The sequence below is a fragment of the Bubalus bubalis genome, chromosome 3, assembly GCF_019923935.1.
Source record: "Bubalus bubalis isolate 160015118507 breed Murrah chromosome 3, NDDB_SH_1, whole genome shotgun sequence".
NCBI lineage: Eukaryota > Metazoa > Chordata > Mammalia > Artiodactyla > Bovidae > Bubalus > Bubalus bubalis.
The window spans coordinates 123,220,631-123,237,799 of NC_059159.1; the positions used below are offsets into that span (position 1 = coordinate 123,220,631).

Sequence of the window (17,169 nt, forward strand, 5' to 3'; positions counted from 1 at the left end):
TCCACTAGCTTTGTTTGTAGTGAAGCTTTCTAAGGCCCACTTGACTTCACATTCCAGGATGTCTGGCTCTAGGTCAGTGATCACACCATCGTGATTATCTGGGACATGAAGATCTTTCTTATATAGTTCTTCTGTGTATTCTTGCCACCTCTTTTTGATATCTTGTGCTTCTGTTAGGTCCATACCATTTCTGTCCTTTATCCAGCCCATCTTTTTTTTTTTTTTAAACTTTACAAAATTGTATTAGTTTTGCCAAATATCAAAATGAATCTGCCACAGGTATACATGTGTTCCCCATCCTGAACCCTCCTGCCTCCTCCCTCCCCATACCATCCCTCTGGGTCGTCCCAGTGCACCAGCCCCAAGCATCCAGTATTGTGCATCGAACCTGGACTGGCAACTCGTTTCATACATGATATTATACATGTTTCAATGCCATTCTCCCAAGTCTTCCCACCCTTTCCCTCTCCAGCAGAGTCCATAAGACTGTTCCATACATCAGTGTCTCTTTTGCTGTATCGTACACAGGGTTATTGTTACCATCTTTCTAAATTCCATATATATGCGTTAGTATACTGTATTGGTGTTTTTTGTTCTGGCTTACTTCACTCTGTATAATAGGCTCCAGTTTCATCCACCTCATTAGAACTGATTCAAATGTATTCTTTTTAATGGCTGAGTGATACTCCATTGTGTATATGTACCATAGCTTTCTTATCCATTCATCTGCTGATGGACATCTAGGTTGCTTCCATGTCCTGGCTATTATAAACAGTGCTGTGATGAACATTGGGGTACACGTGTCTCTTTCCCTTCTGGTTTCCTCAGTGTGTATGCCCAGCAGTGGGATTGCTGGATCATAAGGCAGTTCTATTTCCAGTTTTTTAAGGAATGTCCACACTGTTCTCCATAGTGGCTGTACTAGTTTGCATTCCCACCAACAGTGTAAGAGGCTTCCCTTTTCTCCATGCCCTCTCCAGCATTTATTGCTTGTAGACTTTTGAATCGCAGCCATTCTGACTGGTGTGAAATGGTACCTCATAGTGGTTTTGATTGGCATTTCTCTGATAATGAGTGATGTTGAGCATCTTTTCATGTGTTTGTTAGCCATCTGTATGTCTTTCTTTGGAGAAATGTCTATTTAGATCTTTGGCCCATTTTTTGATTGGGTCATTTATTTTTCTGGAGTTGAGCTGTAGGAGTTGCTTGTATATTTTTGAGATTAGTTGTTTGTCAGTTGCTTCATTTGCTATTATTTTCTCCCATTCTGAAGGCTGTCTTTTCACCTTGCTAATAGTTTCCTTTGTTGTGCAGAAGCTTTTAAGTTTAATTAGGTCCCATTTGTTTATTTTTGCTTTTATTTCCAATATTCTGGGAGGTGGGTCATAGAGGGTCCTGCTGTGATGTATGTCAGAGAGTGTTTTGCCTATGTTCTCCTCTAGGAGTTTTATAGTTTCTGGTCTTGCATTTAGATCTTTAATCCATTTTGAGTTTATTTTTGTGTATGGTGTTAGAAAGTGTTCTAGTTTCATTCTTTTACAAGTGGTTGACCAGATTTCCCAGCACCACTTGTTAAAGAGATTGTCTTTAATCCATTGTATATTCTTGCCTCCTTTGTCAAAGATAAGGTGTCCATATGTCTATATTTCTGTTTTTTTTGCCAGTACCATACTGTCTTGATAACTGTGGCTTTGTAGTAGAGCCTGAAGTCAGGCAGGTTGATTCCTCCAGTTCCATTCTTCTTTCTCAAGATCACTTTGGCTAATCGAGGTTTTTTGTATTTCCATACAAATTGTGAAATTATTTGTTCTAGCTCTGTGAAGAATACTGTTGGTAGCTTGATAGGGATTGCATTGAATCTATAAATTGCTTTGGGTAGTATACTCATTTTCACTATATTGATTCTTCCAATCCATGAACATGGTATATTTCTCCATCTATTAGTGTCCTCTTTCATTTCTTTCACCAGTGTTTTATAGTTTTCTATATATAGGTCTTTAGTTTCTTTAGGTAGATATATTCCTAAGTATTTTATTCTTTCCGTTCCAATGGTGAATGGAATTGTTTCCTTAATTTCTCTTTCTGTTTTCTCATTATTAGTGTATAGGAATGCAAGGGATTTCTGTGTGTCGATTTTATATCCTGCAACTTTACTATATTCATTGATTAGCTGTAGTAATTTTCTGGTGGAGTCTTTAGGGTTTTCTATGTAGAGGGTCATGTCATCTGCAAATAGTGAGAATTTTACTTCTTCTTTTCCAATTTGGATTCCTTTTATTTCTTTTTCTGCTCTGATTGCTGTGGCCAAAACTTCCAAAACTATGTTGAATAGTAATGGTGAAAGTGGGCACCCTTGTCTTGTTCCTGACTTTAGAGGAAATGCTTTCAATTTTTCACCCTTGAGGATAATGTTTGCTGTGGGTTTGTCATATATAGCTTTTATTACGTTGAGGTATGTTCCTTCTATTCCTGCTTTCTGGAGAGTTTTTATCATAAATGGATGTTGAATTTTGTCAAAGGCTTTCTCTGCATCTATTGAGATAGTCATATGGTTTTTATTTTTCAATTTGTTAATGTGGTGTATTACATTGATTGATTTGCGGATATTGAAGAATCCTTGCATCCCTGGGATAAAGCCCACTTGGTCATGGTGTATGATCTTTTTAATGTGTTGTTGGATTCTGATTGCTAGAATTTTGTTAAGGATTTTTGCATCTATGTTCATCAGTGATATTGGCCTGTAGTTTTCTTTTTTTGTGGGATCTTTGTCAGGTTTTGGTATTAGGGTGATGGTGGCCTCATAGAATGAGTTTGGAAGTTTACCTTCCTCTGCAGTTTTCTGGAAGAGTTTGAGCAGGATAGGTGTTAGCTCTTCTCTAAATTTTTGGTAGAATTCAGCTGTGAAGCCATCTGGACCTGGGCTTTTGTTTGCTGGAAGATTTTTGATTACAGTTTCAATTTCCATGCTTGTGATGGGTCTGTTAAGATTTTCTGTTTCTTCCTGGTCCAGTTTTGGAAAGTTGTACTTTTCTAAGAATTTGCCCATTTCTTCCACGTTGTCCATTTTATTGGCATATAATTTTTGATAGTAGTCTCTTATGATCCTTTGTATTTCTGTGTTGTCTGTTGTGATCTCTCCATTTTCATTTCTAATTTTATTGATTTGATTTTTCTCCCTTTGTTTCGTGATGAGTCTGGCTAATGGTTTGTCCATTTTATTTATCCTTTCAAAGAACCAGCTTTTGGCTTTGTTGATTTTTGCTATGGTCTCTTTTGTTTCTTTTGCATTTATTTCTGCTCTAATTTTTTAGATTTCTTTCCTTCTACTAACCCTGGGGTTCTTCATTTCTTCCTTTTCTAGTTGCTTTAGGTGTAGAGTTAGGTTATTTATTTGACTTTTTTCTTGTTTCTTGAGGTATGCCTGTATTGCTATGAACTTTCCCCTTAGGACTGCTTTTACAGTGTCCCACAGGTTTTGGGTTGTTGTGTTTTCATTTTCATTCATTTCTATGCAAATTTTGATTTCTTTTTTGATTTCTTCTGTGATTTGTTGGTTATTCAGCAGCGTGTTGTTCAGCCTCCATATGTTGGAATTTTTAATAGTTTTTCTCCTGTAATTGAGATCTACTCTTACTGCATTGTGGTCAGAAAAGATGCTTGGAATGATTTCTATTTTTTTGAATTTACCAAGGCTAGCTTTATGGCCCAGGATGTGATCTGTCCTGGAGAAGGTTCCATGTGCACTTGAGAAAAAGGTGAAATTCATTGTTTTAGGATGAAATGTCCTATAGATATCAATTAGGTCTAACTGGTCTATTGTATCGTTTAAAGTTTGTGTTTCCTTGTTAATTTTCTGTTTAGTTGATCTATCCATAGGTGTGAGTGGGATATTAAAGTCTCCCACTATTATTGTGTTATTGTTAATTTCTCCTTTCATACTTGTTAGCATTTGTCTTACATACTGCGGTGCTCCCATGTTGGGTGCATATATATTTATAATTGTTATATCTTCTTCTTGGATTGATCCTTTGATCATTATGTAGTGACCATCTTTGTCTCTTTTCACAGCCTTTGTTTTAAAGTCTATTTTATCTGATATGAGTATTGCTACTCCTGCTTTCTTTTGGTCCCTATTTGCATGGAAAATCTTTTTCCAGCCCTTCACTTTCAGTCTGTATGTGTCCCCTGTTTTGAGGTGGGTCTCTTGTAGACAACATATATAGGGGTCCTGTTTTTGTATCCATTCAGCCAGTCTTTGTCTTTTGGTTGGGGCATTCAACCCATTTACGTTTAAGGTAATTACTGATAAGTATGATCCCGTTGCCATTTACTTTATTGTTTTGGGTTTGAATTTATACACTGTTTTTGTGTTTCCTGTCTAGAGAATATCCTTTAGTATTTGTTGGAGAGCTAGTTTGGTGGTGCAGAATTCTCTCAGCTTTTGCTTGTCTGAAAAGCTTTTGATTTCTCCTTCATATTTGAATGAGATCCTTGCTGGGTACAATAATCTGGGCTGTAGGTTATTTTCTTTCATCATTTTAAGTATGTCTTGCCATTCTCTCCTGGCCTGAAGAGTTTCTATTGAAAGATCAGCTGTTATGCTTATGGGAATTCCCTTGTGTGTTATTTGTTGTTTTTCCCTTGCTGCTTTTAATATTTGTTCTTTGTGTTTGATCTTTGCTAATTTGATTAATATGTGTCTTGGGGTGTTTCGCCTTGGGTTTATCCTGTTTGGGACTCTCTGGGTTTCTTGGACTTGGGTGATTATTTCCTTCCCCATTTTAGGGAGGTTTTCAACTATTAACTCCTCAAGTATTTTCTCATGGTCTTTCTTTTTGTCTTCTTCTTCTGGGACCCCTATGATTTGAATGTTGTAGCGTTTAATATTGTCCTGGAGGTCTCTGAGATTGTCCTCATTTCTTTTAATTTGTTTTTCTTTTATCCTCTCTGATTCATTTATTTCTACCATTCTATCTTCTAATTCACTAATCCTATCTTCTGCCTCTGTTAGTCTACTATTTGTTGCCTCCAGAGTGTTTTTAATTTCATTTGTTGCATTATTCATTATATATTGACTCTTTTTTATTTCTTCTAGGTCTTTGTTAAACCTTTCTTGCATCTTCTCAATCCTTGTCTCCAGGCTATTTATCTGTGATTCCATATTGATTTCAAGATTTTGGATCAATTTCACTATCATTATTTGGAATTCTTTATCAGGTAGATTCCGTATCTCTTCCTCTTTTGTTTGGTTTGGTGGGCATTTATCCTGTTCCTTTATCTGCTGGGTATTCCTCTGTCTCTTCATCTTGTTTAAATTGCTGAGTTTGGGGTGTCCTTTCTGTATTCTGGCAGTTTGTGGAGTTCTCTTTATTGTGGCGTTTCCTCGCTGTGTGTGGGTTTGTACAGGTGGCTTGTCAAGGTTTCCTGGTTAGGGAAGCTTGTGTCGGTGTTCTGGTGGGTGGAGCTGTATTTCTTCTCTCCGAAGTGCAATGGAATGTCCATTAATGAGTTATGAGTTGTCTATGGTTTTGGGGTGACTTTGGGCAGCCTGTATCTTGAAGCTCAGGGCTGTGTTCCTTTGTTGCTGGAGAATTTGCTTGGTATGTCTTTCCCTGGAACTTGTTGGCCCTTGTGTGGTGCTTGGTTTCAGTGTCAGTATGGAGGCGTTTGATGAGCTCCTGTCAATTAATGTTCCTTGGAGTCAGGAGTTCCCTGGAGTCAGGGTTTGGACTTAAGCCTCCTGCTTCCAATTATTGGTCTTATTTTTACAGTAGTTTCAAAACTTCTCCTTCTATACAGCACCATTGATAAAACATCTACGTTAAAGATGAAAAGTTTCTCTACCGTGAGGTTCACCCAGAGAGGTTCACAGCGTTACATGGAGAAGAAAAGAGGGAGGAGGGAGTTAGAGGTGACCCGAATGAGATGAGGTGGAATCAATAGTGGAGAGAGTGTGCTAGCCAGTAATCACTTCCTTATGTGCACTCCACAACTGGACCGTTCAGAGATGTTCACGGAATTATACAGAGAAGAGAAGAAGGAGGAAGGAGACAGAGGTGGCCAGAAGGATAAAAGGGGGGAATGAAAAGGAGGGAGACAGATCCAGCCAGTAATCAGTTCCCTAAGTGTTCTCCACCGTCTGGAACACACAGAAATTCACAGAGTTGGGTAGAGTAGAGAGGGGTTAGGGAGGAGACACAGGCGACCTGGTGGAGAAAAAGGAGAGTCCAAAGGGAGAGAGAGCAGTCAAGCCAGTAATCTCGCTCCCTAGTGAAAAATGGGTACTGAAGATTGGGTTCTTAAAGGTACAAAATTGGTAACAAATACATAAAAGCAAAAATTAAAAATCTAGAGTAGAGTTTGGAATTTCAAAAATACGATGTTAAAGAAAAGAAGAAGGAAAAGAAAGAGAGAAAAACGAACAAACAAAAACAAACAAGGTTGTGAAAATTATAAAGAAAATATAGGTACAAAATTAATAACAATAACCAAAAAGCAAAAGTTAAAAATCTAGAGTAGAGTTTGGAATTTCAAAAATACAATGTTAAAAAAAAGAAGAAGAAAAAGAAAGACAGAAACAAAAAACAAACAGAAACAAAGTCGCAAAAATTATAAAGAAAATACAGATACAAAATTGATATCAAATACCAAAAAGCATAAATTAAAAATCTAGAGTAGAGTTTGGAATTTCAGATATACAGTGTTATATAAAAGAAAAAGAGAAAGAAACAGAGGGGAAAAAAAAAGTTGCAAAAATTATAAAAAAAAAAAAACTATAGGTACAAAATTGATAACAAATACCAAAAAGCTAAAATTAAAAATCTAGAGTAGAGTTTGGAATTTCAAAAATACAATGTTAAAGAAAAGAAGAAGGAAAAAAAAAAACAAGGTCAAAAAATTATAAAAAATATATACATGAAGTTTGCTGAAGAAAAAAAAATAGGGTCTTTTTTTTTTTTTTGGCAAAGTAATAGGTTATAAAAGTGAAAATAAAAATATGGAACGCTTCACGAATTTGCGTGTCATCCTTGCGCAGGGGCCATGCTAATCTTCTCTGTATCGTTCCAATTTTAGTATATGTGCTGCCGAAGCGAGCACTATCGAGCCCATCTTTGCATGAAATGTTCCCTTGGTATCTCTCATTTTCTTGAAGAGATCTCTAGTCTTTCCCATTCTGTTGTTTTCCTCTATTTCTTTGCATTGATCGCTGAGGAAGGCTTTCTTATCTCTTCTTGCTATTCTTTGGAACTCTGCATTCAGATGCTTATATCTTTCCTTTTCTCCTTTGCTTTTCACTTCTCTTCTTTTCACAGCTATTTGTAAGGCCTCCCCAGACAGCCATTTTGCTTTTCTGCATTTCTTTTCCATGGGGATGGTCTTGATCCCTGACTCCTGTACAATGTCACGAACCTCATTCCATAGTTCATTGTGTTGTCTTAGTAAAGATTTATACATAGTTAGGGCTTCACTGGTGGCTCAGATGATAAAGAATATGCCTGCAATGCAGGAGACCTGGGTTCTATCCCTGGGTTGGGAAGATCCCCTGGAGAAGGAAAAGGCTACCCACTCCAGTACTCTGGCCTGGAGAATTCCATGGACTGTATAGTCCATGGAGTCGCAGAGTCAGACACAACTGAGCGACTTTCACTTTATATGTGGTTAAGACCTGACATGAGCTTGGTGACCATGGAAAAATGTGAGCCCAGGATTCTTTAGTTGATACTAAAAATCTCAAACCTTATAAAATTCCTATTTGTCTTCAATGGTGAAATCATTTAAATGTTTCAACACCTGATTTTGAGCCCCTGCTGTTTCACTTACTGCTTTTGTGACAAACTTGTTCAGTTTCTTGTATAAAATAGAAAAAATAGAAAATACTAATCTCCTTAATGGATGCTTATGAAATTTGGAATATTAAAAGCATTTTGTAACTGTTAAGTGGCACACAAATATAAAATGGTATTACTTGTAAAACTAAAAATGTACTTAAAATTTTTTTTTTAATCTATGCTTGCTGATGCTTAGGATCCCTTAGGAAAACCTGCTGTTTTCTTTAGACCTCTCCATGACAGTTAGTCTTGAACTCTCATCAGAGAAGAAGAAATTGCATGTGAAAAAGGGTGTTAAAAGACATATTTAAAGTACAAAATCAGGCTCTTCTAATGTTTGTTAAGTTGTAACAAAATAAGCTTTGATTTGTGTATTCCCACATTTGAGTTCGTATTTCTGAATTGTGTATGGCAGTGTAAGGTATAGGAATAGGATAAATTTGGTAGCCTAGGAAACCTGTATCCCATCAGGAGAGAAAACAGATGTTCTTCCTCCTGGTAAAGAACTGCAGCTATCCATTTAGCAATTATGAATCTTTTCCCTAGGTGATACCCTTGAGAAAGGAGCCTTTCAGCAGACAGAATTAAGAAACATATGACACTTCTTTTTTTTTTTTTTTTAACTATATGAGACTGAATCTTCTTTTATTTGGCTTCTGCTTTTCATGCCCTCAGTTTTAAAAAGGTAGGTAAAGTGTTCAGTTTGAATCATGTGACTACTTCACAGGACTAAATTATTTACTTCTTAAGATCAGAGTAGAAGACATTGCCAAAGATCCCAAAAGAATGTTTCCCATTCCCCCGACCCCCAATTCAATTCACCTTAGTTGTTTCTAGGTATGTTTTTACTTATTGTTGTCTAATTTTGAGTTATTTTTAGTGAAATGGTGTTATTCAAGTCTTGTATATGTTTCTCTGGAAAAGGCCAAATCCTACGAATTCTACTTAGATAATGCCCTGCATCTTTTACCTTCCCCATGGTATTGCTGTGGTAGACTATTACAATGATAATCTGTCACTTTGCTACTTTTAAGTTCTTTCCACATTGCTATTGGACTGACCTTCCTATGGTAGAGATATCATCATGGCTTTCTTGTTTCAAAGACTTTCAGTGGCTCCCCATTGCCTAGAAATTAAATATAACCTGTTCAGCCTAGAATTTAAGCCTCTCAGTGATTTGGCTCTAGTCTGTTTTTCCAATCTATATGCCAGAGCACTTTTCCATGAGCCAAACTGTTTCTTCCATATTTCTCTACCTCTTTGCTTATCTTCAAATCAATCTCCCTTTCTGGGACGCCTGTCTTTCTCTCACCCCCTCCCAAATCTCGTCACTTTGATATCTTGAAAGTGAGACTTAAGAAGAAAAGAGTAGAAACTGTTGCTTTCTACAGCAGTATGATAAAAAATAATACCTTAATTCCTTTTTTTAAACTGAAAAGATTCAACCTATTTCATTTATATGATTCATCCAAGAAAATAGGAATGATCTTCCCAAATGCTTAATATGTGAAGTTTCTTTATATTTAAGAAGATTTTTTGGAGGGGGCAGGGATTACATATCAGAATGTACTTTATTATAATGAGGGGAAATCAGAGTGTTTTTGTAAGTTTAATTATAGATTGATAGAAAAAATACAAAACCACAGATGAACAGTTCTTAGGTATGGCATATATTAGAAACTATATTCCCCAAATTATGATTAACGTTGAGCAACTTAAATTCACGATCTTAAAAAAGAGAATTTGTAGATTCCAAATAATAGAATTAGAAAACTTTGAGTATGATATGGGTAGATTATCTTTCCTATTACATGAAATGAAATAAAACTGCTAACCAATGTGTGCATTTTCTAAAGGTGGATTTTGCCCTCTGTGCTGCTTAGGTATCATAATAGAAATAATTGGTGCCATTATCTTGCATCCAAAGCAAAATTCATAGTCCACCAAGGCTCTAGAATGTATCATTGCCTTGTAATTTATATAAATATTTGTAGAGCAACATATACCTTGTTGAGACAGAAAGATCTTTCAGCTTAGATTAGGGTGTGTGAACTAATAAAGATCTATGTATTCTTGCATTCGGGAACCCTTTCTTTGGGAAGAAAGATAGTTCTAAACCTTAGCACATCTACATACAACATTTTCAATGATACCATTAGCCAAAGGAACCATTGAGTATTCCGACATGGCCGCCAAATCTCAACCTGGAATAAAAAAGAATAACTAACCAAACACATATTCTGCAGATGTTTACAGTTCTCACTAAAGAGAGGAGAAAATCCTCCTTCGAAAACCTGAGAACAGTAATCTGGCATTGGGAAATTGGGAGTCCATGACCACCTTCTTTCTCTCATGTGCTTACATTCCATTTCTAAACATCCAGCCCAACATCTTTACATTTTGGTGGGCTGCTGTGTGTATGTGTGTGTATTATTTATTTATTTTTATATATATATATATATATATATATATATATATATATATATAATGTAATTTTTAAACTTTTTGTTTTTAAATACATTGGACTTAAACCAAAAATTCCTTTATACCTTTCACCCAGCTTCCCAATTTGCTGATGTCTTATTTACCTCCATAGTACTCAGTTCACATAATCAGAAAATTAACAGTGATATAATACTGTATACTGAGATAATATCAGATTTTATTTAAATGTCATTAATTCTATAACTGCCATTCTTTTTCCAAGCCTGGATGAATCCAGAATCCAGGGTTATATTTAGTTATTGTAACTTTATGGTCTTCTTTAGTCTGGCAAGTTTTATTCTTTGTTTAATAAACTTGCCACTTTTAAGAGTACCAGCCAGTTATTTTGTAAAATGTCTTTCAGTTCAGGTTTGTCTTATGTTTGCTCATGTTGTAATTTCAGCTGTAGTTCTTTGGCAGGAATGCTATGGGACACAATAATGTCCTTCTTGGAAGCATACAAATAAGATATTTATACCTTTATTTCACACAAAAATTTTTAATATCAAGAAAAGGAAATCTTAAAAATCAGTACATATTTTTTAAAAATATCCTGAGAACTCTAGGAATATGTAATTGTGTTCCTGAGAAATCAAATTATGATACAGGAAGTGTATTTGACTTTACTGCTTTCTGGTCATCAAAGAGTTATCTATCATTTTGTTTTCTATAACAAAGGTAGTGGAAATTTTCCCATTTGTTACTCAGAAGATATGATAGGAATTTATTGGAAAATAAAATTTGTAATTAATAGAAGGTAAGATCTTGGTTGGAGAGGGACATCATCTCATTTCAAAAAATGGTTTCATTGACTTTCTTCTTGAGGATGAAGATTTCCTCTCTGATCACTATTAACCCATGTCTTTCCTTCTTTCAACCTTGTTAACTTGTCCTGTAAGGTAGTATCATTCATTTACTTTTCTTCATGTGTTGGTTTTGTCATTATCATTTCATGTGTGCTATTTGTGCCCCAACTTGATTGTAAGTTCCTCAGAGCAGAAAGTGTGTTTTAGACTTTTTGTTCCCCACAGGGCTTAGCACAGCAAACTCTTTGTGAATATTTTTTAAAACTCTTAGCATCTCTATAAAGTGCTCTCAGAACTAACAGGCTACTATTACAAAATAATGAAAGCTTACTGATAAACCGTATTTCTCTACCTGGTCAATAGGGTTAGGTATACATAGGTTCCAGATCTGCCAAGTTTTTGTTTGCAGAGAAACAGAAAGTAGTAAACTTCAAAAATCATAAATGCCCTCTTGAGCCCTGTCCTCCTCCCATTAGAAAACCAGCAGAATTTCTGCTACTTCAAAGGGTTAATCCTGTTCTCATGAAACTCATAGTTGTCAACTCTAGCATCACTGTTGCTGCTATTGCTGCTGCTAAGTCGCTTCAGTTGTGTCCGACTCTGCGCGACCCCATAGACGGCAGCCCACCAGGCTCCCCTGTCCCTGGGATTCTCCAGGCAAGAACACTGGAGTGGGTTGCCATTTCCTTCTCCAATGCACGAAAGTGAAAAGTGAAAGTGAAGTCGCTCAGTCATGTCCGACTTTTAGCGACCCCATGGACCGTAGCCCACCAGGCTCCTCCATCCATGGGATTTTCCAGGCAAGAGTACTGCAGTGGGGTGCCATTGCCTTCTCCGAGCATCACTGTTAGTACCCTGTTTAGTTGGTTTTTAAGCAAATGTGTTGTGTACTAACTATGTGCTAGATTGGGCATACAAAATGGCCAAACTGTTATAGAAGAAAGAGAAAACAGTGCTGAGAATGTGCAATGAAGATCCTAACCAAGTGTGGGGTCCAAGGAACTGTTTCGTGAATATTTAGGCTGAAATACAAAAGATGAGTAAGAATCAGTTATTTGAAATAGTAGTATGAAAATTGTTTTGAGCGAAGGAAATAGCATGTGCAAAGGCCCTCTCATAAATAATGGTTTGTTTGCTGCCCTGAAGAAGGGCCGGTGTGGCTCAAGGGCAAAGTGTGAGATGAGACTGGAAAAGTAAGATCAGAAATTGCAGACATTGTAGGCCATGTTAAAGTTCTTGATCTTTATTTTTAAAGCATTTGGAAACTGTTGAAGTGTGTAAATCAGGGGTTATGGGATCAGATTTGCATTTTAAAAAGGTCTCTAAGCTGTAGGATGGAAATTTGGTCAGAAGGCATTCCAGGAATGAAATGTTGCTAACTTTGGTTAGTGAGGTGGCACTGGAGAGAAAGAATTCAATTTGATACAGTTTTAAAAATGAAAATTAACAGAACTTGGTGAAGAATTCTATATGGAAGCTGAGGGAGAGGAAGACAAGGAAAACAACATCCAGGTTTCTGATTTGTATACTGCATATATGGGCGCACCATGTACTAAGAAACACTTGAGAAGGAACGTTTTAGGAACATTAGTCTAAAGACAGCATGAGAAAAGGTTGTGAAGTATGTCATTGGTAGTTTTTCTATATCAAGTACATGTTGAAATAATCTTTTAGATAGTTCAGTTCAGTTCAGTTTAGTCTCTCAGTCGTGTCCGACTCTTTGCGACCTCGTGAATCACAGCACACAAGGCCTCCCTGTCCATCACCAACTCCCGGAGTTCACCCAGACTCATGTCCGTCAAGTCAGTGATGCCATCCAGCCATCTCATCCTCTGTCGTCCCCTTCTCCTCCTGCCCGCAGTCCCTCCCAGCAGCAGAGTCTTTTCCAGTGAGTCAACTCTTCGCACGAGGTGGCCAAAGTACTGGAGTTTGAGCTTTAGCATAATTTCTTCCAAAGAAATCCCAGGGCTGATCTCCTTCAGAATGGACTGGTTGGATCTCCTTGCAGTCCAAGGGACTCTCAAGAGTCTTCTCCAACACCATAGTTCAAAAGCATCAATTCTTCGGCGCTCAGCCTTCTTCACAGTCCAACTCTCACATCCATACATGACCACAGGAAAAAACCATAGCCTTGACTAGACGAACCTTTGTTGGCAAAGTAATGTCTCTTTTGAATATGCTATCTAGGTTGGTCATAACTTTCCTTCCAAGGAGTAAGCATCTTTTAATTTCATGGCTGCAGTCACCATCTGCAGTGATTTTGGAGCCCCCCAAAATAAAGTCTGACACTGTTTCCACTGTTTCCCCATCTATTTCCCATGAAGTGATGGGACCGGATGCCATGGTCTTTGTTTTCTGAATGTTGAGCTTTAAGCCAGCTTTTTCACTCTCCACTTTCACTTTCATCAAGAGGCTTTTGAGTTCCTCTTCACTTTCTGCCATAAGGGTGGTGTCATCTGCATATCTGAGGTTATTGATATTTCTCCCGGCTGTCTTGATTCCAGCTTGTGTTTCTTCCAGTCCAGTGTTTCTCATGATGTACTCTGCATATAAGTTAAATAAGCAGGGTGACAATACACAGCCTTGACGTACTCCTTTTCCTGTTTGGAACCAGTCTGTTTTTCCATGTCCAGTTCTAACTATTGCTTCCTGACCTGCATACAGATTTCTCAAGAGGCAGATCAGGTGGTCTGGTATTCCCATCTCTTTCAGAATTTTCCACAGTTTATTGTGATCCACACAAAGGCTTTGGCACAAAGTTCGTGGTTCACATATTGCTGAAGCCTGGCTTGGAGAATTTTGAGCATTACTTTACTAGCGTGTGAGATGAGTGCAATTGTGCGGTAGTTTGAGCATTCTTTGGCATTGCCTTTCTTTGGGATCGGAATGAAAACTGACCTTTTCCAGTCCTGTGGCCACTGCTGAGTTTTCCAAATTTGCTGGCATTTTGAGTGCAGCACTTTCACAGCATCATAATTAGGCTAAATAAATTATTAAAATTAAAGTGTGATATTGTATTACAGTTAAGTTTTAAAGGCTTCCCTGTGGCTCAGACAGTAAAGTGTCTGCCTGCAATGCGGGAGACTCAGGTTCGATCCCTGGGTTGGGAAGATCCCCTGGCAAAAGTAATGGCAACCCACTCCAGCACTCTTGCCTGGAAAATCCCGTGGACGGAGGAGCCTGCTAGGCTACAGTCCATGGGGTCGCAAAGAGTCAGACACGACTGAGCGAATTCACTTGCACTTCGCTTGCAAGTTTTAAAGGGACCTTATCTTTTAGAGATAGTATGCTGAAATTTTTACAGATGAAATGACGTCTGGGATTTGCTTAACAATAATTCATTAGGGAAGCAGGGGAACTGGTTAGGGTAATAGATAAAATAAGATTGGCCATGACTTAATAGATCATTGAATCTGCATCCATGGCGCTTCTTTATACTGTTTTCTCAACATTTGTATGCTGGAAAATGTCCAAAATAGTAAATGAGTAAGAAAGAGCACATACAAGCATAATACAGTAGGAAAAAAAAATCTTTAATGAGGCCTTTAATGTAACTCATGTATCAGAAGTTCTAAGGGAGAAACAGAAATTTAAAAGTTTATTCCCATTATTTACCTTTTACTTTCTTAAGTTTCTGATAGGTTTGGTGATTTGACCACAGTTTATATTTTCAGATAGCCAACAACTTGACTTTTTAATCCTATCTCAATCATTTGCTCTTACTGTGCAAACTATGTTGAATTCAGTTTCATCATTCCTGTAAGTTTGGAGGTGGGGAGGAAATCCTTTGTAAAAGTTATTAAATACATACATAAAACATGCAAAGAAAAGTATGAAGTGAACATTTATGTAGCCATCACTCAGGTTAAGAAATAGGACTTTGACAGTACCCCTGAAGCATGTCCCTTCTATATCATACCGTTACGTCTTCCCTCCCCCATACATATATTCATTACTTTAATGTTTCTAGTAATCACTTCCTTGCTTTTTGTTTTTTAAACCTTTTTTAATGATGTAGTTTATCTTTGCTCCATGCATTCTTCATACTTTTACTATATATTTGTGTGTGTGTGTGTTAGTTGCTCAGTCGTATCCAACTCTTTGCAACCCCGTAGACTGCAGCCCTCCAGGCTCCTCTGTCCGTGGGATTCTCCAAGCAAAAATACTGGAGTGGGTTGCCATTTCCTTCTCCAAGGGATTTTCCTGACCCAGGGATCAAACCTGAGTCTCCTGCATTGCAGGCAGATTCTTTACCATCTGAGCAACCTGTATATTACTTGGCATGTTTTCAAACTTGATGTAATTGGCACTATCCTATAAGTATACTTCTGAACTACTCTTTAGTCAGCATTATAATCTTAAGATGCATTCATGTTGATATATGTGGCCCTAGCTCATTTTAACTGCTGTATAATATTCTGTTATACGAGTGTACCACTAATACATCCATTTTGTTATTGATGGACAATTAGATTGTTGAAATTTTTGCAGTTACCAATAAAGTTGTTATGGATATTCTTATACATATCTCTTGGTACACATATATAATAATTTCTCCCTGAACTCCTAAGTGTGTAGCTAGGAGTAGAATTACTGAGTCATGGGGTGGTCTTCAGCTTTACTAGATTTTGCAAAGAATCCCTACAGGCATGATTATGTGAGTCCTTCTTCACTTCTGTCCTGGTCATATTTGGGATGTCAAAATTTTCTGTTTTGTGGTTGTATCTCATAGTTTAGATTGCTGATTCTCTGATTATTAGTGAGGCTGAGCATCATTTCATATGTTTATTGGATCTTGCATCATTCTTCCATGTTTCTTCTGTTAATTGCCTGTTTCTATCTTTTGCCAACTTTTTTCCTATGTGTTGTCTTTTTTTTCCCTTAATGATTTATAGAAATGTTTATATTTTCTGGATATGAACCCTTTGTCAGCTATATGCATTACTAACATCTAACATTTCCTCCCAGTCTATGGCTTCTTTTTATTTTTCTTAATGATGTCTTTAGGAAAAAAAAAGCATCACTTTTTCTTTGGAAGTAATTTCTAATTTGTAAAAAGTTGCAAAAATAGTATAATACAAAGAATTCCTCTATACCCATTATCCAGGTTCAATTATTTATATTTTCCTCCAATTGTTTTATTAATCACACTGTCTATATGTTTATGTATCTATATATTTATGTATTGTGTGTATATGTATATTCTGAACCTTTTGTAAGTTAAATACATCATGTCTTTTCTTTTACCTCTGAATACTTCAGTGTATATTTTCTAAGAATGGAGATCTTCTCTTATGTAACCATAGTGCAGCTGTCAACTTCATAAATTTGTACTGGTACAATTTTATCTAAACTACCAACTATACATCATTTGTTAGTGATGTATGTCTTTGGGTATGTAAAAGTTTTAAATTTCAATGTAGTTATTGTATTGGTCTTTTCCATAATAGTCTGTTCTTTAAAAATCGTTCCCATTTCTGAGGTTTTAAAATATATTTTTTATTGTTACACAATTAAAAAAATTTACTTTCCATATTTAGGATTTTAATACACTTGGAATTTTTTTTGTATATGCCAAGAGATGGATTTTGTATATGGTGAGAGATAAATTTCAATTTTCTTTTTTCCCATTATCTCAGCACCGTTTATGGAATAACCTTGGTTCCCCATGCAATGACACTAGTGTCGTATATCAAGTTTACAAATGCAAGTCTTTCCATGAACTACCTATCCATTCATGTGCCTGAAACCCACTGTCTTAAGTATTAGAATGATATACAAATAATTAATAACTAGGGAAGCAGGTCTCTCCAGCATGTTCTTCTCAAATTTAACATCTACTTTGATGAATGGTTATACAGCAAACAACTCATGTCATCATCACTTCAACAAAATATGGGATATTACTAACACAGTAAAGCCCTTAGTATCCCCCTCCCTGATCATAATCTTTGCCTTCTTCCAAAAGATTGCCTGACTTTAGAGATGATACTTTCCTTGATTTTCTTTACAGTTTTATCACTGCTGTAGTCCCTGAACTATTATCTGAA

The 17,169-nt window shown here is 36.7% G+C and overlaps 1 protein-coding gene and 1 non-coding gene across 3 annotated transcripts in view; one reads left to right on the forward strand and one right to left on the reverse strand.

The window, feature by feature from the left end:
• Positions 1–17,169, forward strand: part of ZCCHC7 (zinc finger CCHC-type containing 7) — a 266,912-nt gene that overhangs the window by 159,256 nt on the left and 90,487 nt on the right. The gene's annotated exons all lie outside the window — the stretch shown is intronic.
• LOC112584030 lies at positions 6,992–7,098 on the reverse strand. The gene has a single exon (XR_003108389.1). It is a non-coding gene; the product is annotated as a U6 spliceosomal RNA (small nuclear RNA).